General features: G+C 44.3%; 1 protein-coding gene across 3 annotated transcripts in view; it reads right to left on the bottom strand.

Annotated features, from left to right (window-relative positions):
• ATXN1 (ataxin 1) overlaps window positions 1-22,262 on the bottom strand; it is a 1,071,340-nt gene that overhangs the window by 111,546 nt on the left and 937,532 nt on the right. For all 3 annotated transcript variants that reach the window (XM_069218776.1, XM_069218777.1, XM_069218778.1), the window contains one exon: window positions 11,127-11,300. The gene's annotated coding sequence lies outside the window, so the exon portion shown is untranslated. The remainder of the gene's footprint in view (window positions 1-11,126; window positions 11,301-22,262) is intronic.

The raw sequence follows: 22,262 nt of genomic DNA, 5'->3' as shown, positions 1-22,262 counted from the left end.
ATCTGCGTTTTTGGTCTTGGGCTCAGCAGCCATCTAGGGAAACCTACCAAACCCATATATTTCTGAAAACTAGACACTCAAAGAAGTCTAGGGAGGTGTGACTTGTGTGGACCCCCCAATGTTTTCTTACCCAGAATCCTCAGCAAACCTCAAATTTAGCTACAAAATCACTTTTTTCCCACATTTCTGTGTGGGATCACCACACCGGGACAAATTTCCAACCACCTAACGTTCCCCTCAGTCTCCCTGTAAAAATAATACCTCACTTGTGTAGGTGGGCCAAAAATATGTCAAAATTGAGGGGGAACCAAAGCGTGTCCAAAAGGGCAGTTTCAAAAAAAACATTTTTAGGCTGACAAGTGCAGCAGAATTTTTGTCAGTATTGATGAGACAACGTTGGGTGGTAGGAATCTTGTGTATTCCTGCAGATTCCGGAAGGTTCCATCACAAAAATGTGGGAAAAATGTGTAATTTCCAGCAAAGTTGGAGGTTTGCAGAGCATTGTGGGTAAGAAAATGGTGCAGGGTGCATGTGAAGCACATCACCCTGGAATCAACCAGATGTTTAGTTTTCAGATGTGTCTGGTTCTTGTGGATTTTTCTACATGGCAGCGTCCCAAAGTAAAAAAAGTGCAGCCCTCACCATTCCAAGTGGGACGATTTTGAGAGTTACCAAGCTCTCATGGCCCAAATGTAAAGTCAAAACCCATATTAACCAAATGTCCTCTTGCTTGCCGTGGGATAAGATGTTTTAGTGTGCTGGGGAAAGCTGAAAGACTGTTACCCCCTTCAGATGGGGTGGGGGCATAACCAGGACCATACTCGTTGGTAGCCACTCCCCCCACTTTTTTTTTTTTTTATTCCATGCCATCTAGTATACTTTCTCCCCCCCCCCCCGGGGTGTGGATCGGGGGTAATTGCCCCATCTGCCCACTGGTGGGCAGAACAACTTTGGCCCCATTTATGTGTGTGGGGGGGGTATGGCCATACCCCAACCCTCTTATGTTGGAGAAAAAAAACTTACATGGTCTCTGGTGGGCTTTCTGGCCCCCTTGGGGGCAGATGGGCCTTCCAAAAATAGGCCGATCTGCCCCCAAGGGGATGAGATATGGCCAATAGTATTGTGCCCCCATGGGGAACAACCCTTGCCAAAGGGGCAGCCCCCCAAACAAAACACACACATATACACACACACCAATCCCTGGAGTCTAGTGGTACACAAATAGGCTGATCTGAATCCAAGGGGGGCAGATATGGCCTAAATACAATTTGTCTCCCAGTGGAGCAACCCTTGCCTAAGGGGTCGCTCCCCATACATAAAAACATAAAGTAAATAAAAATATATATATATCCCTGGTGTCTAGAGGTTTCTTAACACACCCCTCCGCCCCGGAGGCAAATCTGCCTAATTATATTAGGCCGATATGCCTCGGGTGGGGTGGGGAGGGGGTCAGAAAAGGCCTACAAATATTTGCCACCCACCGGAAGCGGCCCTTGCCCAAGGGGCAGCTCCCTTTATGCGTAAGGATAATAAAAATAAAAAACTCCCTGGTGCCTAGTGGTTTCTGCCCCCCCTTCCCCCAGGGGCAGATTGGCAGAATTATATTAGGCAGATCTGCCCCCCGGGCGGGGGGGCAGAAATGGCCTAAAAACTATTTGGCCCCCCAGGGAGCGACCCTTGACTAAGGGGTCGCTCCCCCCACATAAATGGATTTTTTTTTTTTTCTGGTGTCTAGGGGTTTTCTGCACTCCCCGAGGGCAGATCGGCCTAAAACTTATTTGGCCCCCTGGGGAGCGGCCATTGCCCAAGGGGACACTTTCCTCATGTCCATTTCACCCAAAAAAAATCCCTGGTGTCTAGTGGGCATTTCTGCTGCCCGATCGCATTTCCATCGGGCAGCATAAATGCTTGCAGAGACATGAAAGGAAAGGAAAAGCCTTTGCTTTCCTTTCATTCTTCTGCTGGCCCCCTCCTCCCGAGCAGAAGAGAAATGCTCTTTGTTGGACTTTTTGCCTTACGCAGGGTCATCCCCAGTCTTTTTGCCTCCTTCCTCCTGGTTTTTCTGACCTCTCGCTGTTGGCTCTAGGACTCTGAGCATATTTAATTTACCTATAAGTCCCTTGTACAGTGGTATCTCTATACCCAGGGCCTGTAAATTAAAAACTACTAGTGGGCCTGCAGCGCTGCTTGCGCCACCCACTGAAGTAGACTTTCAAACCTGTCTCAGGCCTGCTAGCGCAGGGCCTGTGTGCACAGTTTTCTGCCACAGGGACCTGGCATCTAAACTTACTTGCCAGGCCCAGAACTCCCCTTTTACTACATGTAAGTCACCCCTAAGGTACGCCCTAGCTAGCCCTATGGGCAGGGTGGCAAGTATGTAGAAAGGCAGGACATGTGCCATATTGCATGGCCTGTCCTGCTAGTGACAAACAGCCTAACTTGGTGTCTCACTGCTGTGAGTGCTGCCTTCTCATAGGATTGCATTAGAAATGCCCTGCCTTATGTGTAAGGGGTATTGTCTGATTTATGAGGGGTAGCGTAGGCATGTTTGGCATGGTTGTGATGGTGATAATAAATACTGCTTACTGGTGTGGGTGTATTTTTTATTACTATCACAGAAATGCCACTTCTAGAAAGTGCGCATTTATCTGTGCTTATGACTCTGGTGTTTTGCAGCTTGACTCCAATCCACGTCTGGGCAGAGTGACAGTTGGGGCTTTGTGCATACTTCTCAGACAGCCTGAACACAGGGAGGGTGGAGGTGTCACTGAGGTGCATCTACATACTGAATAGTCTTTCTGGGCTGAGAGAAGGGAGAGGCGGGGCACACCTACATTTGTAAAGGCTGTGCCCTGGCCTCACACAATAGGGTCGTTAACCCCCCACTGATGTTTGGAGCCTGTGCTGAAAGGAGAGAGGGGGGCACTCCCAGAACCAGTTGTAACTGGCTGGAACCTCCTCTCCCTACCATTGTAAAACACTGTAAGAACTGACTATAAGTACAGGGGAATTTTCCCCACAATTTGGAGACTCTTGGAATCATCTTGTAACTGGACACCAAAGGCTGAAAGGACTCACCAGGAACCGCCATGGACTGCTGCTGCTGTGCAGACCTGTGACCTGCCTGGTCACTGTGAAGGACTTGCCACTTGCTGCCTTTCCCTTGTGCTGGCCTGTAGCATCGGCCCTCCACCTGAGGACCTTGTCTTAAGATTCTGCTCCCCAGGGGCAGGGTGCTGTGGCCCCTGACCCCCGCATCCATTTCTTCACGAGGGGTGCTTCTCCGTGGTTCCGGCTGCCATAGCGCTGATTGCAGCGCGCTTATGGAGCCTTGGGAGCTCGTAGGCTCCTTGCTGCATTGTGCCCCTTTAAATAAAATCACCGCAGCAGCCCGGGAAGCTGGAAGAACACTCGCGCACCACATCAGGTGCAGGCGAGTGTCTGCTCGGGCCCCAGGAGGGGTCTGATCTTCTTGTGGCTTCACGGCAGGACCAGGGGAAGGCGCGGGGAGTGCCTCCTTCCCCCTGGTCTCTGCGTTAGGAGCAGGACGCTCCTTTTCTGCTGTTAGGTAAAACGGGCATTATTGTGCCCCCCCCCCCAGCTTGGTGGAAAGGCCAGTGGAGGCCCGGGGGGGCCCCAGAGATCACGGGTCCCGGGAGGGGCCTGTCATTAAACCGGAGGGGGTGTGTGGTGCCCCCCTCCTGCCCTAAGTTGTTTTTGCTGGCTTTGGCCCCCCTCGTGAGGGCCGGTTGAGGCCCTGGGGGGCCCCCAGTAATCACGGTCCCCGGAGGGGCCTGTCTATAAAAGAGAGGAGGTGCATGTCGCCCTCCTCTGACCCCAGAGTATAAGGGAGGCCCCCGTTTTGCGCATAGGAGCGCCGGGGGCCCCACTGTTCGCCTTCTAGGCACTGGAGGTGCCTTCATCCAACCAGGTACTGTTTAAAGGACCAATATAGTTGCAATCCAAAGTTTTCTACAGACTTTTGTTTGATTCATATATTACCTACCTGCGTTTGATGTTTTTACATATGTGTATTCAAATGTTCCTTTTATGGACATGCTTGCTAATATGTTTTTCTAACTTGCCATATGTTTTCTAATGTTCCTACTATGGGCATTTTATGATATTCTTATGACAAGTGCTGTGATGTAATACGTGTTTTCCTGACTACTGCTTATGTTGCAGAATACTGAGTAACCTGTGTGTTATGTGTGACTACTGCTAGTTTGCAGAGTAACTAATGTGAAACGTTCTGACAACTGCTAAGGTAGCAGGATAGTACTGATATGTGATGTTTGGTCTGATAACTGCCTTGTGTACAATACAGTATATTTTCATATAATCTGGTGTTGTGTTTCCTTTGTGGTGGGGATATTGTGTTGTGTGTGTTGTGCAAACGCTTTACACATTGCCTCTGGGTTAACCCTGACTGCTCGTGCCAAGCTACCAAGGGGGTGAGCAGGGGTTATCTTGGACGTGTAACTCCCTTGCCCTGACTAGAGTGGGTAAGTTCTGCCTGGCTGAGGTGCATACCCTAGCAAACCAGAAACCCCATTTCTAACACTCTTGCATTTCTCTTCCGCATTGCTCTGGAAGCATGCATCCTGCGCGATGGGAGGTGACCTCTGAAGAGGTCAGCACGCTATTGCATGCTGACGTCATCAGATGTCACTGGGGGGGTTGGGTGGAAGGGGAAGCGGTTCCCCTTCCAGCCCTGAACTAGGGGGGCGGCCCTCGAGGGGAGCGCTGGCGCTTCCTCCAAGGACCGGTCATCAGACGTAATGGTTACGTCCGTGGCGCTTGAGAGGCGCAGCCACGGACGTAACCATTACGTCTGTGGCCAGCAAGGGATTAAAATGCATACCTATGAGGCATGCTTGCATGTTCCTAGAGAATCACCCGACCAGTTCCAATAAGCATTAGCACAAATGACAACACTAGTGCTCAAACGACAGCCAGCACAACCTGTAGTATCCAATCCATCCTTCAAAATGTATTTGGTTATGGTCTACCTTCATGGACGTCTGGGCAATGGTATTTCTAAACTCCTCCTGAAGGGCAGGCAAGATCCCACTTGCCATACCCCACATTGCATGGCTAAATCTGCCCAACAGGCAGACCATGTTTATTCACTATAGTACCAAACCAGAAGAGGAAAACACCCGCTTGTGTGGTTCACTCTGCTGGCCAAAGCATGCACAACAAAACTTTCTGGTGTGGAGTGCTGCCTCAAGAACGATAGGTCAACTAGATCTAATGCCTTGGTATATGGTTAACTGGTGGTGCCGAACACGGCTCAGATCACACTGCTGCAACAGTGTCTTTAATGGCTCCATTGAAGGACAGGCTGTAAAATCACTGTAGGCAAATTAGCCTTGGTTTCCGCTGTTGGCAACAATTCCAAAACCTTGGTTGCCCTGCCTATATACACAGCAAAAAGGGTACTTTTCTTAGTGGGAGCCCTAAAGGGGAGTCCTATTCGGTCTCTGGCATGGCATCAAACCCACTCGCATTTTGGAGTTCTAAGTATAGTACATTATCACTATAGTGAGTGGGTAACACGTCTTCTGCCCCCTTATACTCAACATCATCATGTCACTCATCCTGAGGTTCTTGCAAGGCATTTGAGTCTGAGGCAAATAAGAGATCACGTTGTCAAACATACTAGCTCTGAGCAAACACATAGCCGGATAGTCTTCTAACATAACTGTCTGGACTTCAGTAACCTCTTAGTGAGTCACTGAATTAGATATTTATTTATAGTGCTTATAGAATCCAACACTCATTCCCTGAGGGATATCACAGCACTAGGATGCTTCCTATTCTTTCAACCGTAAGAGCAAGAGTAACGTTATCTCATAAAAAGACAGGTTTTCGATTTTTTCCTAAACCAAAGTTGGTTGTCAGGAAGGCGGAGATCAAGAAGTAACAAGTTCCACTTGCCATACTCTAATCAGCTTGTAATTAGGCCTTGGGCTATGGTTCTTTGTCAGGTATCAGTATCCACTTAAACAGCCTTTTCAAAAGGTTGAGGGTGCTGAAGCATTTACTGCAGGTTGTCCTGACCTGTTCCTGCATGGACAGAGTCCTCAATAATGATCCCAGGATTTGTTGCTGGTTTTTGGGAGTGAGCATGTCCCCAATTGATCCTGGCCACCAGGAGGCATCACAAATTAATGAGCCCAACCGAATAACAGGATATTTGTTTTGTCAGCATTTAGTTTTAAACAGACGATGGATTAAACTCAGATCTGTGACTGGGGTTTAATGTTCGATTTGCTCAGCATTCCGTCCATCATCTGTTCTTTTTGCTTGCATCCAAAACACATCATGCATATTCCTAATCAACATCGGCTTCCAGCTTACAACCTGTAGTCATCAGGGAAGACACCCTTACTACACTGTCAAACGTCAATTTGGGAGCTTTTAAAGTACTGTCAAGTCCGTCGCAGATCTATATGCCTGGGTGACAAATACCAAGATAGATTAGTTCTGATTATCTCTTACTTCTTTCTCCCACCACACGACACTTCCGGTTTCTGTGTCTCACTCTTGCAAATTATTTTCATCCCTGCTTCATCCCTTTGTCACCTACCTTTATCTTTTTGCCTATCTTTCTCTCCACGCCTTTCTACTTTCTCTCCTTTGGTTCTGCCTGATGATGAAAAGTATGTTCAAATTGGCAAAAACTTGTTCCGGTCCCACCTACAGCTACAGCTTAGGCAAGCAATGGAGGAATCCAATGTAGCATACTCAAGGATCGGTAGCAAGCAGGATCCGGGTGGTGGGGAAATACGAAGGCAAGTCTTTCAATAACATAGAAGGAATGGCAGGTGAGCTGAGGTGCTGGTAGTCACACTGTGGCAGAGAGCTGATATTCCACTGGGATTGAAGAAGGAGAATAGTGATGTATCTGCTGGTCCATGCCATACATAGTAGATATGGACAAAAAATGTAAGCCAGTGTGGTGTCACAGTATGGTGGGTGGAAGAAAAAGGGGAACTTTTCTTCTAAACGGGTGAAGAGCTGCTCCATGGAAGACCTATGATGGACACAAAAGATAAGCATGTAGTCTCTCTTTACAAATGTCACATACGGATCCGTGATATTTATTGCACCAGGTAAAAACCAATACAATGAGGTTCAGAACTTACAGGGTGCGATAAATAGCAACTATTGCTAGCTTTCCGGTAATACTGCATTAGAACAATGCCTAAATCACCAAAAGAAGACAACTGTTTAAGTCTAGGAGAATCATGTTTTACTGGTATTGCTTTCATATAGCAGTAAAGCTGCCTGGAGGCGGCGCCAGGATGCCTTCCAAGGAAGGAGATAATCATCCAGCATGAACTGGCAGCTGCTAAGCGGCACAAGTGCAGTCGGATGCAATGATGTCCAATAACCTGTCAGAACGGGTGCACTTTCAGGGACTTCCTGAATCTCAGAAGTTTACTTCAGTGTGAAGAGGTGAAGGAAGTATGGTCAAGGGTATGCCTGGGCGAAATTTTAATTACACAGCATAATTTGCGTAATTTTAGCAATGCTGTAATATGCTTGTTACTCAAAATTCCTGGAATTACGCTATTATGCCACATTGCGTAGTTATGTGCCATGCATGAGAACAACGGCGTGCAAGGTGTGCTTTTGTTCTTTGCACTATGTTTTAGCATGCAATTCGTGCTTGCATCAAAAAATCGTGCAGGGATGAATTTGTACTGAAATATAGGCCTCAGCAATGCATTCACATTTCACGTAAATACTTGTCCTTTTACCAATATTTCACATTATTATGCAAAGGCAAATTATGGGAATTTCGCACACCCCTAGTCAAGAGGAAGAGCTTCACACATACAGGGTCCTGCACCCACATACTCTGTCTATGAGCAGGTGCACTGCATGTTTGATTGGGTAGAAGGCTTAGGTATTTGGTCAGCCAGTAGGACATCAACAGAAAGGAGACACAGGAGGGTGCTTGTCCATGAAGTGTCTTACACATGGGGCACAGGTTTCTGAATTCAGTCCTTGACTTGGTCAGATGCCAGTGGAGGTGAAAGACATGGTTGGTTCGCTCTAGACTTAGAATGAGAGGAGCCCCAGGATGTTAGACTCTGGAACTCTGCAATCGGTTTTGCTGATAAGCTCACAAAGATACAACAGCTGTATTTGATCTTAGTGAGCACAACTGCAAACCCAATAGCGATCCTTTGAGGCATGTGCAGCCAAGGCAGCATTTCAGGTTGGAGACATAGGTAGAAGAAATATTTTAATGCAATTGTTTCACACGTGTTATTGACAGATTTATGATTCAAGTTTCTGTAAATGTGTAGACTTTTCAGAAGGCGATGTCACAAGACCCGTGCCGGGCAGCTAAAATACGCACAAACGTCTAGGTTTGGCAACTATGTAAGTCACATAACATCCTGCAAATCAATCTGTCAAATAATATTTATTCGGCTTATTAAAAGCCATTAGCTCCCACAATAAAAACAAATCACAGTTACAAAACAGACATATTAAAAGAGAAAGATTAAAAAAAACAGCCTTAAAACGGCCAGCAGTCATATATATAAATCAAGATGTGATGTGCATGGTGCATTACAATGACCCACACATACTTCTAATTGTCAGTGCACACTGAACTAAATTTTGCCACAGCAACACAAAGTTCTGTTCTACACAGATTTTCCTAGAAAATAAGTGCTTCCCAATGGAATTTTATCATGGATGGGGATAAGATTGGGTTTAAAAAGAGCTTCTTGGTGGTAAGAATATAGTGACAGAGTACAGTCCAGAGTGTTCTGTTTGGATGCATTGCCACAGGAACAGCTAGGCAAGGATGAACTCCAATCAGCATCCTCAGGACATAATGCAGGATGTTAAAGCGAAACCTTACAAGCTAAAACCTATAGTTCATGTTAAAAGTTGATAACAAATCAAATTTGCAGCCCAGCGATGTTTTAATTAAATTGTAGTTGGTGCTGCAACAGATTTTGTCAAATCTTTCCTGATAGATACTTCCTTGTCTTTCCTTAAGGACCTCTTTTACTGGTGACACAACATTTCCCTTTGTGGTCTCAGGTTTAGAGAAAAGCTCGGGTGAAGCTAGATCCGTAAAGCCTTTTTTAATGCATGTAATTTACGGGATCGCCAAAGCATTATCCTGGGAAAGGCAGTTTCCAGCACATCATTTGAAAGATGATCGCCCGTAGTTCCCCAGATCCCGAGCCAAAGTAACAGGGGTTCCAGCGTAGTCCTGTCCTCTATGGGAGTCAGGCCCACCTCGGACTGGCACATAAAAGAGGGGGTAAGCTGGGGTCTGCCAGGAGTCTTTGCAAGATTTTATTCTCGAGTGTCTGTAGTGGCCCAACACCCGTAAGACCCCAGACAACCGCTCCATAAGTTGCTATACCAACACGCTTGCTCCTATAAATAATAACCATTTCTTGCTCTGGCTTGTAGTAAGAGTAAAAATCGACTCCACAGCTCTTTGACCTGGGATGGCCAACGACTGCTCTGAAAACGGTATTCGATATCCAAAGGTGAACACCAAAAACACCTGTATGTTAAGCATTGTGTAAACAAACCCACAAAAACAACTGAGGCCGGTCTCAGCATGAAACAGGTACGTAGTTTCCAAAGCAGCGTTGGAAAATACAGGAGGCAACTCAGTATCAGGGGAGACGACGACGTTTAAGATGCTTTACTAAAAATACAGCTGGCCACTTTCGAATGAAGTGAATCACAGCTGCACAACGACTGATACAACATTTGATGTTGCCCCACCCATGTCATGACAAGCAATACATGGCAAGCTAAGTAGGGTACTAGAGTCAGCCTTGAGGGTCAGCCTCCTCGCCCCAATTCCTCCAGCTCACTTAAGCTGCAGGATACCCGATTCTTATTCCTTTATCTACCTAGTTTCAAGAGGTGGACATGTAGCTTAGCACATAAGAAAATGGTTTTCCATGAACAATACCGAAGACCCACAAGTATCCAGAGATATTCCACATAGTTAGTCCTCAAATAAAGATTTCTTCTAAAAGATAGTACGTTTGATTGTCAAAGAACACCGAATTAGAGAAAAATATTTCATGCACCAATCTGCATGTAGTAACAAAACAAATTCCTAAACTTTTCATGCACAAAACTCACAATGTACAAAATATGCCACATCATTTTAATAGGTGCACGAATTATGCATCTCTAGGTAACTTGCAAATGCAAAGTAGGCATGTTTGCTTGCTGGAATCAGCTTACCCAAATCATTACACCAAAGGGTAAACAGGACCCTAAATTGATTCAGTTTTAAATCACATTGATATTATTTCTCAGTGGCCTACAAATATGTTAGCATACATGCTGATGACAGGTGGAAGAATTGTGTATGGCAGAATGATGGAATTAGGAATAACCTTAAAATATCCTGGAGCAACTTATCCATTTATAGTTTTGCTCTTTATTTGGAACAAGGCAGTTCATGACCAGAAAATTACTTACGCAAATAGTTTGCTCACTGATTAAAATGGGAAAACATTGTCTGGGCTTGGATCCTTCTCCTATGATCGTTTGCATTGAATGTCTTTGGTCAGCCCTTGGGCTTACCAACTATTCATATGCAAATGCATGCTTTAATTATTGCGCCTTTAACCACAACACTTCTTACATTCATTTGTATTTTGCAAAGTACACCTGAGCACAGCAAGTAAAAAAAATCCTCTGACAAAGGGACACCAGCATGTAGTAAATTTAAGCCTGAGAATCTTGCATTCGGAAATGAGCGGCAATTTGCTATACAGCAAATTACAAAAGTTTTCTTTCTGCAACACAACATTCGATCAAAATATAATTTTCTGAAACATTTGCATTTTGACTTTTGTAGACAGCTGTGTGTCCGCGTGCGATTACTTCCAAGAGCTAAACTATGCTCACAGTCCTCAACATGGTGAATGCAATTCCATACTCTTACTGCACTCAATAGGTTACTGTAACTATGTACTATTGTTGGATGTGTCTGTATCTACCTCACTTTTCAAATAATGCTATCCTAGTTGAGATCCTGCTTCAAAGCTTGTTCAACATGCTGATTCTGATCTGAATGTATGCTACATGAAGACATTTTTCTTTACCTTAATCTTCATAGAATGAGTCTTCCATTATTTTCTTCAGAGAGATGTGAAATGGCGGCTGGTGTCTGGATGGCCTTTTGAATCTGATTACCGGAACACTCGATATCGTGGTCTTTTAGAGTTCTCGACCGGCTGTAAGTCTTTCAAAACAGGGCTGCTCATCCTTTTCTTGGCCTACACAGGAAAGAGGAGATACATTGCTTCATTAATTTTTTTTTTTTATCAACCAACCACCATATTTTAGTCAAAGGCTACCACTATCTATATTTTCTAACGTTCCGGTGTCATCTTCTTTGGCACAGACCACGTGTGAACTGACTATGCAGCAGCATAAAACAACATGAAGGGTGTCTGCATCAATGGTGTGCTTACAGTTCCCGCAGTATCTTTGTTCAACCATAAGACTGACGCCCACAAACCCAATCAGTGCTTGATGGGGGTTCTGGCCTGCTGCCAGCGCCTTTGCTTTCTGTCTCTGTCCTGGTAGTGTCTGGAATCCCAGGACAGATAGCTGGCTGGACCCCATTCAGACAATGGACTCTGCCACAGCAGTGGATAAAGGTGTGTGTTGAACCCGGGGACCATACACACTAACTGCGCCACCTCCAACCTGCTTTGTTCAGTGCCATTGCTAAAAAGATGAACATCAGGCTTTACTTCACACCTCTCTCAGACAGTACTACTGTTCCCATTTAAAGTGGAACACAAATCTGTACTGATAACTTTCGTGAACACCTTCTGTTAACAAATGAACACGTTTGTCAATTAAGAACATCTCTTGGACAACCTCATATTTATTTTATTGTGCTGATTTCACTAATTATGTGAAACACTAATCTGAGATCTCAAAGTGTTCCCATCTCAGATTTGAGTAGCTCATCCAGTTCTGTATTTTGTAACCCTAGTGTTATGGGACCTGTAGATTTGCATTTCCAGTTTTAGATTCAGAGGGGTCGGAGAGGAGTGGGAGGAGCACAACACGATGAAAAAATATTCGAACTGGGCAGTCTAATCTCACATATCCTTGGTCACCCTGAGAAATCGGAGGCCCAATTTAATGTTCAAGGTTGAACATCAACATTAGGGCAAACTGACTAGAGCAGAGCCACAACACACCATACAGTGATTTGTATAATGCAGGATTTTATTACCACCTCGTGCGCCTCCTTGAAACTACCCCACACTGCAGGAAAAGGGGTTTAACACAATTGCAACGAGTAGTTGTTGGAGAAATGGGTGCATTCACTACACAGCAACTTGCATACAGAAACATGTTCAAAAGCATAAATAAAAAATCGTCTGGCGGAAATAAAAAACATTGAAACAATAGGACCAAAATTAAGAGTGTGACTTGATGGAAAAACCAAAACTGTAGAAGACAATCTTGCAAGATGTGTTAATTGAGGTACACCCTTCATCTCCGTCTTAAAGCAAAATACACTGTAAGAGGAAGAGTAAACGTTCACAACTCTAAAAGTTGTATGAATAAATATTACCAAAGGATCTTTTTTAAAGGCCTATGAGCAGGGTACCAGCCGTTTTTTCAGATTCCAGCTTGAAAGTTCATATATATTTATATAAACTAGAAAAAACGACTCATTTCCAAATTTAGTTAAAAATAAGTACAAACAGTAACAGCACAAACCCAAACCACAAGCGAATGAAGAACGCACAAAGTGCTGATGCTAAATCACGCACGCGAAGGTGCAATTAAGTCTGTAGCTTCAAAAACCTAAAATTCGATGATAAAAGCACCAAACATTAACTAGGATTTCGGCCGTGACATCGCTGAATGCATCAATATTGACTTCCACGTGACCTGACCCGTGGCTCTGCGTTGTGTGCGGTTTGCAGAACACGTGATAGAGCCAACCTCGGTGCTATAGGCATGAGGCCCTTCCTTGGATATGCCAGTCTCACAGTAATGCTCTCTCTTTGCCAAACTCTGCCCAGGGAAAGAGCAGTGGGAACTGCCCCGTGTGCACCCTTCAAGTGAACCCTGTCAATAGTACACATGGGTTATTGCCTTTCACCTTGCCGTGTTTGTACTTCAGCCAAGCGCTTTGGACAACAGATACAAGGGAAATCGAGTACGTTTCACCTGTTCATGGCAGAAACAACATAGCCACTGCCCATGCCCTGTGTACAGGGAATTTAGAGCACAGCCTGCAGTCACACAGGATGTGGACTATGGTCTTACAGGGCATACACGGAGCACACCTGTGGCCATGCCATGTACACAATACATAGAGGTTATTGCCTGCAAAGTTGCCCTTTGCATAGGTATGTACTGTGCAAAAGTGATATCGTTCAGTCATGGCACTTATCCAAATGGCACAGTGTGTGCCCTCAAAATATTGTGCACAAGTGCTAGACCTTCCTCTTGCATAGTACCCTCGGCACGGCCTGTAGCTCTCATTCCATGTATGTACTGCAGGCCAGTTTCCGCTCCTAAATCGTTTCTTGTCAGGTCTTGCGTTTGGGACAGCTTTTGCTGTCTCACCAGATCATTGTTTTCCAAAACATTCATACAGAATATACATGCATAGAGGGGCTTTTGGTCAGCAGGCTTCATCCATTGGTCTGCTAAATTGTCAGTAAAATGTTGCATCCACCCACCGCAACATACAACACAGGGCAATGGGTCAGTCCATCTTAACCTTTGGTTCCCTTCACTATAAGTGACTGCACAATGCTTGTGTGCATTGTTCACATCCGTATAAAATTAGTTTCCTTCTCTTCGGTGACAGAGCTCTTTCAAAGTGTGCTTTATTTAATTTTATTTTTATATATTATCTTTTTGAAAAACTCTTTACTTTTCCCCGCATGTCAGATGCTCAGGTAGATGGTGATTTATTTCCCATCTGATTATTAAATTTGCTGTTATAAAGTTTGACATTGTAGTGGTCTGTAAATAGAGTGCATGGTTGGGTGATGATTTCTTCATGTCACCTTCACACGAAATAATATTCAAATGAGTAACATAACCAAAAGTCTTGTTTCTGTTAAGCATCACTAGTAAAATGGCCACATCAAGTGATTTTGTTAGCTGCTGCTCCCCCCTCAGGTGCTGAGCCCTTTTTTGGCTATTTGGGGTAGTTTGCGCTTAGGCCTTCATAATTGTTTGTCCTCATAAGCTATCCAGGCCAAATTTGCATCCTTTTTTTCCAACACCATTGAGATTCTAAAGGTACCCAGAGTTTGTGGGTTTCCCTGGAGGAGACAAAAAATTTGCCAAAATACGGCTAAACTTTGGTTTTGTTTTTTCAGAAAAATGGGAAAATGGGCTGCAGAAGAAAGCATGTGTTTTTTTCACTGAAAATTGAATCAACAAAGGGTTTGTGGTGCTAAAATGACCATCTTCCCAGCCTTCGGGAACAGGCAGACTTGAATCAGAAAACCACATTTGTCAACAACATTTTGGCATTTTACTGGGACATACCCCATTTTTACATTTTTTTGTGCTTTTAGCCTCCTTGCAGTTAGTGACAGAAATGGGTGTGAAACCAATGCTGGATCCCGGACAGCTAAACACTTTTGAAAAGTAAACAAAATTCTGAATTCAACAAGGGGTCATTTGGGTAGATCCTATAAGGTTTTCCTACAGCAAATAACAGCTAAAATAAAAAAATATTGAAATTGAGGTAAAAAAAACCAGCCATTTTCTCCACGTTTTACTCTGTAACTTTGTCCTGTGATGTCATATTTATAAAAGTAATATACTGTTACATCGGCTGGACTCTTCTGGTTGCAGGGATAGATAGGGCTTGTAGGTTCCTCAAGAAGCCAAGGCACCCAGAGCCAAAAAAGGAGCTGCACCTTGCAATGGGTTTTCATTGCGGGTGTACAGCAATTCATTTGGTGAAATATAAAAGAGTGAAAAATAGGTATTAAGGAAACCTTTGTATTTCCAAAATGGGCACAAGATAAGGTGTTGAGAAGCAGTGGTTATTTGCACAACTCTGAATTCCGGGGTGCCCATACTAGCATGTGAATTACATGGCATTTCTCAAATAGATGTCTTTTTTACACGCTGTCTTACATTTGGAAGGAAAAAATGTAGAGAAAGACAAGTGGCAGTAACACTTGTTCTGCTATTCCGTGTTCCCCCAAGTCTCCTGATAAAAATGGTACCTCACTTGCATGGGTAGGCCTAATGCCCGCGACAAGAAACGCAACATGGATACATCACATCATTACATCGAAATGTGACATTTTTTGGAAAGTGCCTAGTTGTGGATTTTGGCCTCTAGCTCAGCCTGCACCTAGGGAAACCTAGCAATCCAATAATTTTTTTTTTTAAACTAGACACCTAGAGGAATTCAGAACGGGGTGACTTGTGGGGCTCTCACCAGGTTATGTTACCCAGAATCCTTTGCAAACCTCACAATTTGGCAAAAAACACTTTTACCTCAGATTTCCGTGCTGCAAAGTTCTGGAATCTGAGAGGAACCACAAACTTCCTTCCACCCAGCATTCCCCCAAGTCTCCCGAAAAAAATGGTGCCTCACTTGTGCGGGTAGGCCTAGTGCCCGCGAAGAGGAAATGCCCCAAAACACAACATGGACACATAACATTTTCCCAAAGAAAACGCACCTGTTTTTTGCAAAGTGCTTAGCTGTTTTCTTTGGCCTGTAGCTCAGCCGGCACCTAGGGAAACCTAGCAAACCTATACATTTTTGAAGTCTAGACATCTAAGGGAATTCAGAATGGGGTGACTTGTGGGGCTCTTACCAGGTTCTGTTACCCAGAATCCTTTGCAAACCTCAGAATTTGACAAACAAAAACACCTTTTCCTCACATTTCGATGATGAAAAGTTCTGGAATCTGAGAGAAACCACAAATTTCCTTCCACCCAGCATTCCCCCAAGTCTCCCAATAAAAATGGTATCTCACTTGTGTGGGTAGGCCTAGTGCCGGCTTCAGGAAATGCCCCAAAACGCAACATGGGCACATCAACTTTTTACACTGAAAACGGACGTATTTTTTGGAAAGTGCTAGCTGTGGATTTTGGTCTTTAGCTCAGCCGGTACCTAGGAAAACCTAACAAACCTGTGCGTTTTTTAAAACTAGACACCTAGGGGAACCCAGGATGGGGTAACTTGTGGTGCTCTCACCAGGTTCTGTTACCCAGAATCCTTGCCAACCCTCAATATTTGGCAAAAAAACACTTTTTCCTCATATTTCGGTGATAGAAAGTTCTGGAATCTGAGAGGAGCCACACATTTCCTTCCACCCAGCATTCCCCTAAGTCTCCCAATAAAAATGGTACCTCACTTGTGTGGGTAGACCTAGTGCCCCCAACAGGAATAGATCACACAACGGTCAATGTTGGTTCTTACATGAGGGCAACTGTTGACCCTGGGGTGATCCATTTCTGATGCAGGCAATAGGTACAGGCACTCACGTGGGGTAGGGTTTTTATCAGGACAGGTGGGGAAACACTGGGTGGTAGGAATTTTGTGGATCCCAGCATATTCCTGTAGTCCTGTAGTTTGTGTGACAGAAATGCAAGAAAAATTTTTGATGTCTCCACAATACGATTTGGACAGTGGAATTTGGGGCTGAACTAAATTGGGGAGGTCCCAAGAGAGCACTCTCTCTGTGCTTGCTGCCGCATGCACCTGCTCTCTGGGTTGAACTAACCCGCTATTGTCCCGCTGCACAGACTGCGCTTGCGAAGGGACAGCAGGACTGTCCTCATCACCTCCTTCATAATCAATGGAAGAGGAGTTATCGAATGGGACTCCTTCGACTGAAAAATCACTCCCAGAGTCTGCACCATTGCCCTATCCCTCAGATGCTGTCTCAGTATCTGCTGTCTCAGTCTCTGACCCTATGTCAGAGCTGTCCTCTATAACCCGAGTGAGGGCTTGAGCAGCAGTCATTCAACGAGATGCCATCTCTGCTACTGGCTAAACTGGCGCTCTAAAACACTAGCCTATGTAGACAGACATAAAATTGCTTGTGGGTGTGTGTGTGTGATTCGCGCAACAGTAGAGGTCACCTTACCCTCGCTTCTTCCCTCAATCAGCACGTTCTTTCAAGACACTCAAAAAAAGACACACTATTACTTCACCTTGTCACATACCAATCATCACAGTCTTTAGCGCCCAGCCCAACAATCATTATTCGTGCTCCCACTCCCATGACCTCCTCCTCGGATTCCCTCACTACCACCCAACAAAAGTGCCCTTCTTCTCTCCATAGCCCCCCCGCACATACATTTCATTTGTAGTACAGCGCAGGTAATGGCCGACTTTATTAATCTACTCAGCTATTTACATAAAATACAGATTAGATTTTTGCAGTAGGCATATTAACCTTCTGCTCTACTTTATGGCATCAAAACTGCCACTAGACAAAAGTCAGATCCTTTCGTAACAGAAACATAATCACAAGACTTACTTGACTTTTTTATTGCTGCCTAAAAGCTACAGTTGAAACGCGTCAGTTGAAGTATGTGCATTGCTATGAAGACGCAAGCTGCAACTGCAAGAGAACTTTTATATGTGGGTGTGGTTTTCCTGGGGGCTGATCACAGCCCCCAGCGAAACCACACGTGTTGACAAAAGTGATCGATATATATATATATATATATATAGATAGATATATCTATCTGTATGGACAGATTTAGCTACATAGATATGTCTAAATATAGACCTATATATTTTTTTAATAGCTGTATGGTTTCCTTGGGGGCCATAGTGGCCCCCAGGGAAACTATACAACTATTTAAAAAATGATTGCCCCCACAGGAGGTCACCCTCCTCACGGGCCACACCCTGTCAATTTCATTTTTTTTTTTATTAAGAAAAAAAAAATGTAAACACCTGGGGGGCACCATCGGGTGTCTTACGAGGGGGCCGACCGCCCCCCAAGCGAAATCCCTGGTGTCTAGTGGGGTTTCCTGGCCCTCTACGTCACAAAGGGAGGATGGGGGGCAGGAAAAGACACAGAAGACATTCCCTGTTTCCAGGGGTTTTTTAATTAAAAAAAAATCCTCCGATGCGACGCATCAGAGGATTTTTTTTAACCCCCTCCCTGGTTCGGCCAGTGGTCATGACCTGCACTACGGTCGATGCCTGCACAAATTAGGTTAATGTAACATTGTGGCCATACTTAGGTGGCAGTTTGTGTTTGTTATGTTTATTTTTTATTTGTGTGGCATATCCTTGCATTAAAAAAGGAAAAAAATAGCCATTGCACTAACCTGCTAATTGTTGGCATTGGCTATGCTTATTTCTGACTTGTAAGACATTAAAAAGCACCAGGACCTTACTGATTCAATATATATTAAAGTATAACATATAGAGTTTCAAATGTTAGCACCAGACTAAAAAAGACCACAGGCTGTGAAAAAAATTAAAGTTGAACCACCCCATAATCAATTCAAGATCAGCAAAAGCTAATGACAGGTATTTCTGATCGTCTGGAACATCTCAGAAACTTGATGGAAAGATCATCTTGGCCTAAACACTACTCTAATGCTCCCGGCAAATATTCTATAATTTATATAAAAAGAGAATCCTGCTTTTTATTAGAGCTGGCTATAATTTTCAGACTGACTATGCAAAAGTTAAAGTCCTAAGGACTTCTCACTTTGAAGCCACTGAAATAAAAGGGTGAAAACTAAACAGCTTAAATAATAGAACTATCATACTGGTAATGTATAGATCAAATTAAACAAATAAGTAAACAATTGAGGAATAACTGATATTCACTAGATTTTCAGACTAAGAGGGTCAACGAGAGCCAAACCTGAAACTTTCATTCAAAATAGGTAGAGCACATATCACTGGTACTGGACTTCGCTTTTACAAATGACTGTTATTAGGTGTTAGCCTCATAGGTTCAATTAGAGCAAAGGGAGACTTTTAGAGTACCATGGACATTAATGCTTTGTCTCTGGGCCATTAGGACCAGGGATACTGATTGTATGACCTAGAGACTGCGCACGACCTTCCTGATCTTTACGTGTGACCACCTGGCGAATAGCAGCTCTTGGGTGCTATTTACTCGACTGAGTACTAGCATTCAGAAAGATGCTAAACAAACTAGAAAGCAATTAGTTACTTGTTAACTAAAGCAAAGGAAAAGAAGTTGAGAAGGGGCCTTGCGACTCTTATCTGTAAGAACAAATTCATCTTCAAAGACAATCATGCAAAAAACATGTAAACATGATAAAATCTCAAAATTAAAAAACGTGTGTTTCTCTAACATTTGCAGATTATACTACTGTATTCAGAGGCATTTATTAGCAGCGTTTGTTTACAAACATGAACTTAGAAACATTCACGCCCTTCCCCATCCCTGACAACAATGACATTAAGGAAAAAAGACCTAAGTAAGCTATTGTGTGCCTTTTCTATGTGGCCTAGGTTGTTATAGAGGGAACCCATTTATTGTCTTTTAAATTAAAATACAAGATAAGTGTTTTTTACAGTGAATATCAAGAATTCATTAGTTCAAGGCACTCTCATCTATGATAATGAAGACAGTCTAGTCAAGAAAGCCCAGGTTTTCTGATTTCACGTTCTGTTATTCAGCCACTAGATGTGTATCTTTTTCTCTCTCTTGTGTTACATCAAAACCTAATCCTTTGTCTTCAATTCTTGGCACATGATGCTAGTAGTAGGTGGATAGAAGGCAAAAAGCCATATGATGACTCCACTTGCTTTTAAGGTCAAGGATGTACAAGAACCTCGAACAGAGCCAGAGCAAGGTATCTGCCTCGATCTTGGCTCAAGCCTTCAGTGGCTCACTCCTCTCAATCAAATAAAAGCAATTAATGGGACAAAGGCATAAGAAGTGCATGATTTGGCCATGATCAAACAATTTGGTGAGGCAGGAGTGCCAACACCGCAGTGCCAGAATCCATGCTTCTAGGTCCATAGATTTCTCACTACACCACATTTTAGTGAGTGGACTATAAGACTGGGTATTCTCGCCCTAGTGGATTATACTCAATGACACTTGGGTTGCAGTCCTGTGTTTGGATCACCTGTGAACTACCAATTTTTACTTTGATTTCAGTTCTTCCTATGTGCCCCATGTTTAAACAGAAATGCTGAACTCACATAACTTGAGGGTGAACTCATATGCGAGAATGAAGAAAAAGGCAACTCTGTAAAATAAAATATTTGCTTAGAATCACACACTTTGAGACCCATTTGCGGGCCAAGTACATTACAGTTAGGCTGAGTAGATTATTCAAGTTGCTCGACCGGCAGGCCTAGTAACATGTTTATGATTTTCTGAGCCTGCTAGTTCCACAGTTTCCAGTTTCATAACACAACAAGTGGGGAGTGAGTGGTTCTGCTGGTGAGACTCAGAGACTACTCTCACTGCAGAAATGTTGTACAACCTGCCCAGGATTTTAATATAGAGTTCACGAACTGCATATTTTGGCAAGGTCAGGATTAAGGGCCTCTCTACGACTTTGGAGGTCCTACCACCGAATCGCCAAAGCTGCGGGGAGGACGCCACCGTCATGCCAGTGGATCCCCCCCTCCTGTCTTATTACAATGTTCAAGCTGGGCTGACTATAAGGAACATTGTACTATGACGTTCCTGCTGAGCTGACTGGCGGGAACAGTGCTACGGTACTGGCCTCAGTTCTCTTAAGGGAGCTAAAGCCTATACCATAGCACACCAGCACCCCCAGAATGCGCACTGTCTGCATGGGCAGTGAAGGGGCCCCCTATGGCCCCCAGCACTGGTTTACCACCAGCCTTTGCATGGCGGGGTCCCACGGCGGTCTCACAGCCTTTCCGTGGTGGTAAGTAGGGCTGTGGTCAGCGTAGCAGCACTGAGTTCAGCGCCGCCTGGCTGAGCACAACCCCGATCACCGTCAGCCCATCAGGAACCATGTTCCCGGCAGTGACAGTAATCTCCTGGCGGTCTGACCACCAGGGTTATAATGTGGCAGTCGGATTGCCTGGAATGCGGTCTGACTGTCACCGCAAGTCTGGCGGTCTGTGGACCACCAGGCTCGTAAAGACCCCCTATGCCTCCTAGTGCCATTACTAAAACTTTCACACTGTACCACATCTAGTGAAGGAGACTTGCTATCTTAACTCTGCCTGTTTCTAAGCATGCTTAATGTTTACAGATAAGAGACTAAAAGCATAAGCATTTTGGTAGGCCTAGGAATCTATTTGATTCCAGTTTGATAATCAAGTTAGTTCCTTTGTACACTTGACTCACAATAGATAGCAGAGAAGTCTTACTCCAGGGTGCGGTTGAAGGATAGCAACTCAGATACAGCATAACACACTATTGTTTGTTCTAGAGCCTACAGGATTAATGTACAATGGTGGACACAAAAAGACCCTCCATCCAGACTGCAGTTCTTCATGAAACCCTAAAGATACCTCTAGGGCTCACTCTTCACTCCTCCATGCCTACATTACAACTCTTGTCCCTGACACATGAGGCATCACTGAGGCCCTTGGTCACACCACAGAACATACTTTTTGGACCCTGGGAAAATGTCTGTACCCATGGTTTAGACTGATGTCCCGAATCCACCAAATGCTAAACACCCTCCAGTAATGCCCAAAACACACCAATTTGCAAATTAAAAGTGCAAGACATTAAGCATGGTATCCTGTCAAGAATAGATGTGACAGCCATGCAGGTAGGTGTTTTATTTCCAGAGTCATGCCTCTACTGGGTAAATTTCAATAAAGTAGAAGCATGGGTAAATGTGGACAATGGTGACAAAGCTTTGTTTTTGTGATAATCCAAGGGCACTAGAGCCCGGTAAAAAGTGGAACTAAACAAGGTTTATGAGCATTTGAGAGTAAAATGTAGTCTGGAGGGTAGCTGCAATACAGGTGCAGTGACACCGGTGCCCTGCGTGGGGTGTTGACCCCTGACATTCCAGTTACAGCGTCTTTTACTACCCTAATGGGAGGCCGGAAGGTCACATTTCCTTGCTTACATTAGGGCCTTTGGCACCCTTACCAGGCCACTATATTGAGTCCAGACTGAAGAAGACAGCATCACGTAGCGCTGTGACAATGCCCTAGTTTGGGTGGTCCCAACTGTAACAGGGTGGGCTAAAGGAGTACTGTACTGTATTCCAATTATATAGTGCTTCCCAACTCTGACAAAGCACTGAAGTGCTCT

Source organism: Pleurodeles waltl, chromosome 2_1 (assembly GCF_031143425.1).
Source record: "Pleurodeles waltl isolate 20211129_DDA chromosome 2_1, aPleWal1.hap1.20221129, whole genome shotgun sequence".
Taxonomy (NCBI): Eukaryota; Metazoa; Chordata; class Amphibia; order Caudata; family Salamandridae; genus Pleurodeles; species Pleurodeles waltl.
Note: the sequence above shows the minus strand (reverse complement) of the source record. Positions and strands in the feature narration are given on the sequence as shown.